Source organism: Alosa pseudoharengus, unplaced genomic scaffold (assembly GCF_046254945.1).
Source record: "Alosa pseudoharengus isolate Yale_2024_CS ecotype anadromous, Long Island Sound unplaced genomic scaffold, YU_APseudo_1.1 YU_APseudo_1.1_scf_20, whole genome shotgun sequence".
Classification (NCBI taxonomy): Eukaryota; Metazoa; Chordata; class Actinopteri; order Clupeiformes; family Clupeidae; genus Alosa; species Alosa pseudoharengus.
Window position 1 is genome coordinate 1,013,238 of NW_027468664.1, and position 9,376 is coordinate 1,022,613.

The 9,376-nt window shown below is 39.9% G+C and overlaps 1 long non-coding RNA gene across 1 annotated transcript; it reads left to right on the forward strand.

The window, feature by feature from the left end:
- The first annotated feature begins 299 nt into the window (after positions 1-299).
- Positions 300-856, forward strand: LOC143136528 (uncharacterized). The gene is made up of 3 exons (XR_012989328.1): positions 300-438; positions 549-628; positions 730-856. It is a non-coding gene; the product is annotated as an uncharacterized LOC143136528 (long non-coding RNA).
- The last annotated feature ends 8,520 nt before the right edge of the window (positions 857-9,376 follow it).

Consider the following 9,376-nt stretch of genomic DNA (forward strand, 5'->3'; position numbering starts at 1 on the left):
GAGCATATAAACGCCATAAACAATTAGTTGTGCCGTCGTCAGCCAGATATTAGTCATATAATGGACAGGATGAGGCAAACTGTCTATAAGAGGGTAGAGCAAATGGGAAAGCCAACTGAGGAGGGGATGGAGATGTTCCCATTTCTTTGGGTGCCAGAGCTGGTGAGTAGCACAGTCTTACAGTAGTATTACTATAATGTGAGTTCAGTGCTGTTCAGGAGTAAGTTCTATAACCATTTATTGGTAACTATAATTTTCTCTGTTTTGTTTTGTTTGTTCATTTGTAGATGCATCATGAAATGAAGTTGCGGTTTGGACTGGACTTCAAGCTAAGCCTGCATTACACCCTCAGTATATTGACCCCTAACGTCATCAGAGTGGCTGACAGTGGGAGTCAGAGGGAGATGCTGTCAAGCCTACGAGATACTAACACAGATGGTAAGTCACCAGCTTCTTCTTTTCCCTTGCACCCTTCAATTATTTAATAATAATAAGATCATTAAACTATGTTTTAATGAAATCATTCTTTGTTTCTTTTGAAATTTCAGACCTTCAAAAAAGTGCTGCTGTCCTAATTTTGCCTGCCCTTTTTAAGGAGGATGCCAAGTTTCTGTATTGTTTAGACGAGGTATTTGATGTTTTTAACATTACAATTAACATTGCTTTATGTTGTCAATTCACATCATAGACTCTTACAGGAGATCCCTTGTACATTTCTCATTTGCATAGGAACCACTGAGCGTGTTTCCAACCATCATCTTCCAGGGTGGCGATACTCCCCTCCTTGCCAGGAGAGCATCCATAAAGATGGATGGCATCACAATAGCAAGTGGAGAGATGGATGTGCCACATGCCCTCCAATGCCTGCTGGAGTTGTATTACATCTTTGGTGTGGAGTACCACCACATGCAGATTAAGCACACACTGGCTTTTGCAGAGCATTATTTGTTCAAGATACCAAGTCAAAAAAGAGTGTCGACTCCTGTCTGGAGACTTTACAATCAAATTTGCTAGTCTTAGTTAATATTACCTTTTATTATATTACTGGTATAATTTGCTTGATTATTTCTAAATCTGTGTGTGGCCTTCCTGTTCATGTTTTTATGTGTAGAGCCAGGCACAACTCTTTCATATTATTACAGGGCTTACAGCATGTAAACAAAGGTTTGTGTAACAAGTTAATGGGTATATTTTCATTTAAAGTAAACGCCTCCCTCTTTCCTAAACAATTTTACAAGTATTATTGATAATCACTATACAATATATTAATCAGTGATCACTAGTAACCACTATCATTATTTATGATTAAACATTAAAATATGATCAACAAGTAATAAAAGGTTTTGGGGGAATGAATGAACCTCTTAAAAGGTACTATTTAGAACCCTTTTATAAAAAATGAAAGAACCCCTAAGGGTTATTTATATTGAACCCTCTGGAATGGTTCTATATGGAACCTTTTGAGGGTGCCATATATGAACCAAGTTATAGAACCCTTAAAGGTTCCATTTAGAACCTTTTGTTTTAAGAGTGTGGCTTGCCTCAGCTTCGGTCACGTCCTTTTAAAACCGTCTTTTTCTCTATCGTGAGCATTTAATCTGCTGCCAGCTTGTGACTCCACATCGCCCAAAATGCTTGATTGCATTGTATTCTCCACATTTTTAGCTAAATTTTCATGTATCATATCAGCATTTTTGTTCAGTGAATCTTTTGTAAATTGCTTAACAATTACCGTCAGGTTTATAGGCCTATCGTTTTGGTCACGTCTAAAACTGCATCTTTTTCTCTCTCATGAGCATTTAATCTGCTGCCAGCTTGTGACTCCACATCGCCCAAAATGCTTGATTGCATTGTATTCTCCACATTTTATATACATTTTGGTGCACCTCATGGCATTTTCTTTCAGTGAATCTTTTGCTTTGCAATGACCTTCCTGCCCTCCTCTTGGCGGCCTTCACTCCTTCATCTTCATTAATCTTTTTGGCCACAATAATCCAGTTACATAGTCTCTGTTTTTGGTTTTGGATTTTGTGAAATACATTTCTAAATAAATGCGACTTATAGTCCGGTGCGACTTATATATGTTTTTTTCCTGCTCATGACGCATTTTTTGACTGATGCGACTTATACTCAGGAGCGACTTATAGTCTGGAAAATACGGTAATTCTAAAAACGATACACTTTGTCATACCCTAATACCAACTGCCCTCATGCATTTCTACTATTAGAATGATGACCAGGGTTCTAAAATAACACCTGCCAAGCGGGTGGCATAAGGCGGGTAAAAACTTACTAGCCAGTTTGGCCGGTGATGCATGAGTCATTAGGGCCTGTGTCCACCAATCGCGTTTTTTGCGCCGACGGAGGCTATTTTCTACACAAATCCTATGAAGTTCAGCGTTCACAGCACTCAGCGCCCTCAGTGGAAAAAAGGTACTTAGCGATCCGCAGACCTAAGAGCGCTGAACATCTGTTCAACTTTTAGAACAGCGCTCCGCTCGTCAATGTCACTTCTCTCGTGCAACCCGAACGAAAATGACAAAGCCTAGAGGGATGACCTATTCTATTGTTTTAAAAAATGAACTCCTTTTGTCGGTCAAGGTCATTTTTAGTGAGCTGAGTCCTGAACGATTGCTGCCATTTCAGTTATTCAATTCGGCAACGTTTAAGTTAGCTAGTTAGCTAGAGTTAGGGTTAGGGTTACATGATACGGGACTCTGTTCTCGGTCATTTATTCTGATGGCAACTCTGAAGAAGAAGAGCTCTGAAGACATGTGATTCAAATGATAGATAGATAGCAGTGTTGTGCGTGAACGAGTTCAAAAGAACGCGTTCATTGAACACGCTCATTTTTTCGTGAACGTTGAACTGAACGCAACACATTTTTTAATAAAGAACTTGAACGTGAATTAGTTCACATTATGTGTCATGAACGGCAGACATCACTGTAAATGAACGTTGTCACTGAGTGGCATCTGTTTTCTCTTTTGAAAAGCAACGAGAGAAAGTTCCTCCGTCCTGTATTCTCTCTGGTGCCGCTTAAATCATGTATCACCAGACAGAAATGGTTTTGACATTGTGCACAATGCATTGCGGGCAACGTAGTGTCCGACTGAGAATAGTTGAATAGCATACTGGCTTCCGTTACCCGTGATGAATTGCAGCAGAGCGGGGTAGGCATAGCAACGCCGCGTAGCAGGCAACGACGAGAGCGCGGAGGGCTGGAGGAGCGAGAGAGAGAGAGACAGACCAATGACGAGAGTGAGAGAAAGCGCTGCAATTTAAAAAAAAATGGCTAGTGGAAGTGATGGCACGGAGACTGGTCTACCTTGTCTGTACTGCTGCAAGTTTCATCACCTGGTAAGAAACCCACAATTGCAGTGTCATGAGCAAATGTCTACAATGAGCAGCTTCAAAGAACGTATACTGATATCTAGCTCGTAGTGTAAATAAAAAGTATTTATTTGAATATCTCACGAAAAAAGTAAAATGAATTGAACTTTGAACTAGTTCAGAATTAAAATTGTGAACTTTGAACGTGAACTGTTCACTTTGAGCATGTATGAACTGAACTTGAACTAGTTCAGAAAAGCTGTGAACTGGCACAACACTGATAGATAGATAGAAAGATAGAAAGATAGATAGATAGATAGATAGATCGATCCCAAACTTGAAATGAAATGTTTGCACTTTCTGTGTATATTGTGTTGCATGTATTGTACTTTCTATGTGTTTTTCATGTTTCATACATATCTGTACATGTTCATATGCATATGCAGAGTGCATACAGTCCGGCACACAGAGGGGCTCAGTCTCTAAGTGACCGTGTGTGACAGCCGGAACTGAAGATGTCCTGCAGGTAAGGCATGGCACAGCCGGTGGTTTTTTGGGCGGTATTAATAATCCTTTGTAAGGTCTTCTTGTCCGCTGCTGAGCAGCTGCTATACCAGGTGGACATGCAGATGGCCAGCACGTGTTCCATGGAGCAGCGGTAGAAGGACACCAGCAGTTTCTCCTCCAGGTGGTGTTTCCTGAGGATTCTCAGGAAGTGGAGTCGCTGCTGGGCCTTCTTGGCCATGTGGTGGGTGTTGGTGTGTATGTGTGTGTGAGTGTGTATGTGTGTGTGAGAGGTTCCCTGTGATGTGTGTGCCCAGGAACTTAAAGACAGGAGAACTTTCCACATATTCCCTGTTAATGTGGAGCAGTTCTAAAGACAGGAGCCCTTTCCACATATTCCCTTTTAATGTGGAGCGGTTCTAAAGGGTTCTAAAGACATGAGCGTTCTCCACACATTCCCTGTTAATGTGGAGCGGTTATATATCTGTCTTTTTCCTTTCCTTTGGTTTTGTGTTTTGTGTCTGGAGGTCAGTTGGTGCTGGAATCATCTTTTAAAATGTCTTTTCTTTGAAGTAATGTGCTATACAAATTAAAATGACTCACTTACTATTACTTACTCACACACTCACATATACACACACATACATACACACCCACACACACACACATATACACACACACACACACACCCACACACACACTCATTCACTCACTCATTTATATACACAGACACACTCAGACAGAGATTGCTCAGAGGGTTTCCACTGCTCCAAATACACACACACACACACACACATCCATACCCACACATACACACACACACACACACATATACCCACACACACACTCACATACACACACACACACACTCACATACCCACACATACACACCCACACACATATACACACACACATACATACATACACACACTCACATACACACACATACCCACCCACACACATACATACACACATACATACACACACACATACACACACATACTGTACACAGACAGACACACATACATATAGACACACACATACACACACACACACATATACACACACACACATATACATATACACAGACACACACACTCACATACACACACATACCCACACATATACACACCCACACACATATACACACACACATACAGTACATACACACACACACCCATACACGCCTCAGACATACACACATCTTTTTCCTGAATTTTGGTTTCCCCTTTTGATTGTGTGTGTTGTCTGTGGCCATTGTCGTCTCCAGGTCTGATGTTGTGTGTGTGTGTGTGTGTGTGTGTTTTTGTGTATGTGTGTGTACCCACAGGCCATCTTTCCAGGCAGAGCTGTAATTTTGGTTTTCTGGAGAATTGCTGCTTATATTTTTGCAGAATCGTTGCACATGTTTTTTTCCTCAAGCCTCCTACATCTTTGTAAATGATTCCAGATTCTGTTCTCTGTTCTTCAGGCCTGAGCACACAGATACACACACACACATACACAGGCTTGAGCTGCGAGACACACAAGAGGCAGGATGGGTAGAAACCTCCGGAATGTGGCGCTTTGTTTGCATCTTTTGAAGTTAATCATTTCACAATGTCCCCTCAACATAACACACACACACACACACACACACACACAACATAATATCAGAGGCAAGACTGATTGCATGACAAACACATCCGCTATAATAGCCCCATAAACGCTTTGTCATGTCTGTAGCTATAAGAACTTAGTGTGTCATGTCAGTGTGTCATAAGATCTCAGTGTGTCATAAGAACTCAGTGTGTCATGTCTATAATAACTCAGTGTGTCATGTCTATAAGAACTCAGTGTGTCATAAGAACTCAGTGTGTCATAAGAACTCAGTGTGTCATGTCTATCAGAACTCAGTGTGTCATAAGAACTCAGTGTGCCATGTCTATAAGAACTCAGTGTGTCATAATAACTCAGTGTGTCATGTCTATAAGAACTCAGTGTGTCATGTCTATAAGAACTCAGTGTGTCTATAAGAACTCAGTGTGTCATGTCTATAAGAACTCAGTGTGTCATGTCTATAAGAACTCAGTGTGTCATAAGAACTCAGTGTGTCATGTCTATCAGAACTCAGTGTGTCATAAGAACTCAGTGTGTCATGTCTATAAGAACTCAGTGTGTCATAAGAACTCAGTGTGTCATAAGAACTCAGTGTGTCATGTCTATAAGAACTCAGTGTGTCATAAGAACTCAGTGTGTCATGTCTATCAGAACTAAGTGTGTCTATAAGAACTCAGTGTGTCATGTCTATAAGAACTGTGTGTCATGTCTACAAGAACTCAGTGTGTCATAAGAACTCAGTGTGTCATGTCTATAAGAACTCAGTGTGTCATAAGAACTCAGTGTGTCATGTCTATAAGAACTCAGTGTGTCATAAGAACTCAGTGTGTCATGTCTTTCAGAACTCAGTGTGTCTATAAGAACTCAGTGTGTCATGTCTATAAGAACTGTGTGTCATGTCTATAAGAACTCAGTGTGTCATAAGAACTCAGTGTGTCATGTCTATAAGAACTCAGTGTGTCATAAGAACTCAGTGTGTCATGTCTATAAGAACTCAGTGTGTCAAAAGAACTCAGTGTGTCATGTCTATAATAACTCAGTGTGTCATAAGAACTCAGTGTGTCATGTCTATCAGAACTCAGTGTGTCTATAAGAACTCAGTGTGTCATGTCTATAAGAACTCAGTGTGTCATAAGAACTCAGTGTGTCATAATAACTCAGTGTGTCATGTCTATAAGAACTCAGTGTGTCATAAGAACTCAGTGTGTCATGTCTATCAGAACTCAGTGTGTCTATAAGAACTGTGTGTCATGTCTATAAGAACTCAGTGTGTCATAAGAACTCAGTGTGCCATATCTATAAGAACTCAGTGTGTCATAATAACTCAGTGTGTCATGTCTATAAGAACTCAGTGTGTCATGTCTATAAGAACTCAGTGTGTCATAAGAACTCAGTGTGTCATGTCTATAAGAACTCAGTGTGTCATAAGAACTCAGTGTGTCATGTCTAGAACTCAGTGTGTCATAAGAACTCAGTGTGTCATGTCTATAAGAACTCAGTGTGTCATAAGAACTCAGTGTGTCATGTCTATCAGAACTCAGTGTGTCATAAGAACTCAGTGTGCCATGTCTATAAGAACTCAGTGTGTCATAATAACTCAGTGTGTCATGTCTATAAGAACTCAGTGTGTCATGTCTATAAGAACTCAGTGTGTCTATAAGAACTCAGTGTGTCATGTCTATAAGAACTCAGTGTGTCATGTCTATAAGAACTCAGTGTGTCATAAGAACTCAGTGTGTCATGTCTATCAGAACTCAGTGTGTCATAAGAACTCAGTGTGTCATGTCTATAAGAACTCAGTGTGTTATAAGAACTCAGTGTGTCATAAGAACTCAGTGTGTCATGTCTATAAGAACTCAGTGTGTCATAAGAACTCAGTGTGTCATGTCTATCAGAACTCAGTGTGTCTATAAGGACTCAGTGTGTCATGTCTATAAGAACTGTGTGTCATGTCTACAAGAACTCAGTGTGTCATAAGAACTCAGTGTGTCATGTCTATAAGAACTCAGTGTGTCATAAGAACTCAGTGTGTCATGTCTATAAGAACTCAGTGTGTCATAAGAACTCAGTGTGTCATGTCTTTCAGAACTCAGTGTGTCTATAAGAACTCAGTGTGTCATGTCTATAAGAACTGTGTGTCATGTCTATAAGAACTCAGTGTGTCATAAGAACTCAGTGTGTCATGTCTATAAGAACTCAGTGTGTCATAAGAACTCAGTTTGTCATGTCTATAAGAACTCAGTGTGTCATAAGAACTCAGTGTGTCATATCTATAAGAACTCAGTGTGTCATGTCTATAAGAACTCAGTGTGTCATAAGAACTCAGTGTGTCATAAGAACTCAGTGTGTCATGTCTATAAGAACTCAGTGTGTCATAATAACTCAGTGTGTCATGTCTATAAGAACTCAGTGTGTCATGTCTATAAGAACTCAGTGGGTCATAAGAACTCAGTGTGTCATGTCTATAAGAACTCAGCGAGTCATGTCTATAAGAACTCAGTGTGTCAGAAGATCTCAGTGTCATGTCTATAAGAATTCAGTGTGTCGTAAGAACTCAGTGTGTCATGTCTATAATAACTCAGTGTGTCATAAGAACTCAGTGTGTCATGTCTATAAGAACTGTGTGTCATGTCTATAAGAACTCAGTGTGTCATAAGAACTCAGTGTGTCATAAGAACTCAGTGTGTCATGTCTATAAGAACTCAGTGTGTCATAATAACTCAGTGTGTCATGTCTATAAGAACTCAGTGTGTCATAAGAACTCAGTGTGTCATGTCTATAAGAACTCAGCGAGTCATGTCTATAAGAACTCAGTGTGTCAGAAGATCTCAGTGTCATGTCTATAGGAATTCAGTGTGTCGTAAGAACTCAGTGTGTCATGTCTATAAGAACTGTGTGTCATGTCTATAATTACTCAGTGTGTCATAAGAACTCAGTGTGTCATGTCTATAATAACTCAGTGTGTCATAAGAACTCAGTGTGTCATGTCTATAAGAACTGTGTGTCATGTCTATAAGAACTCAGTGTGTCATAAGAACTCAGTGTGTCATGTCTATAAGAACTCAGTGTGTCATAATAACTCAGTGTGTCATGTCTATAAGAACTCAGTGTGTCATGTCTATAAGAACTCAGTGGGTCATAAGAACTCAGTGTGTCATGTCTATAAGAACTCAGCGAGTCATGTCTATAAGAACTCAGTGTGTCAGAAGATCTCAGTGTCATGTCTATAAGAATTCAGTGTGTCGTAAGAACTCAGTGTGTCATGTCTATAAGAACTCAGCGAGTCATGTCTATAAGAACTCAGTGTGTCAGAAGATCTCAGTGTCATGTCTATAAGAATTCAGTGTGTCGTAAGAACTCAGTGTGTCATGTCTATAATAACTCAGTGTGTCATAAGAACTCAGTGTGTCATGTCTATAAGAACTGTGTGTCATGTCTATAAGAACTCAGTGTGTCATAAGAACTCAGTGTGTCATAAGAACTCAGTGTGTCATGTCTATAAGAACTCAGTGTGTCATAATAACTCAGTGTGTCATGTCTATAAGAACTCAGTGTGTCATAAGAACTCAGTGTGTCATGTCTATAAGAACTCAGCGAGTCATGTCTATAAGAACTCAGTGTGTCAGAAGATCTCAGTGTCATGTCTATAAGAATTCAGTGTGTCGTAAGAACTCAGTGTGTCATGTCTATAAGAACTGTGTGTCATGTCTATAATTACTCAGTGTGTCATAAGAACTCAGTGTGTCATGTCTATAATAACTCAGTGTGTCATAAGAACTCAGTGTGTCATGTCTATAAGAACTGTGTGTCATGTCTATAAGAACTCAGTGTGTCGTAATAACTCAGTGTGTCATGTCTATGAGAACTCAGTGTGTCATAAGAACTCAGTGTGTCATAAGAACTCAGTGTGTCATGTCTATAAGAACTCAGTGTGTCATGT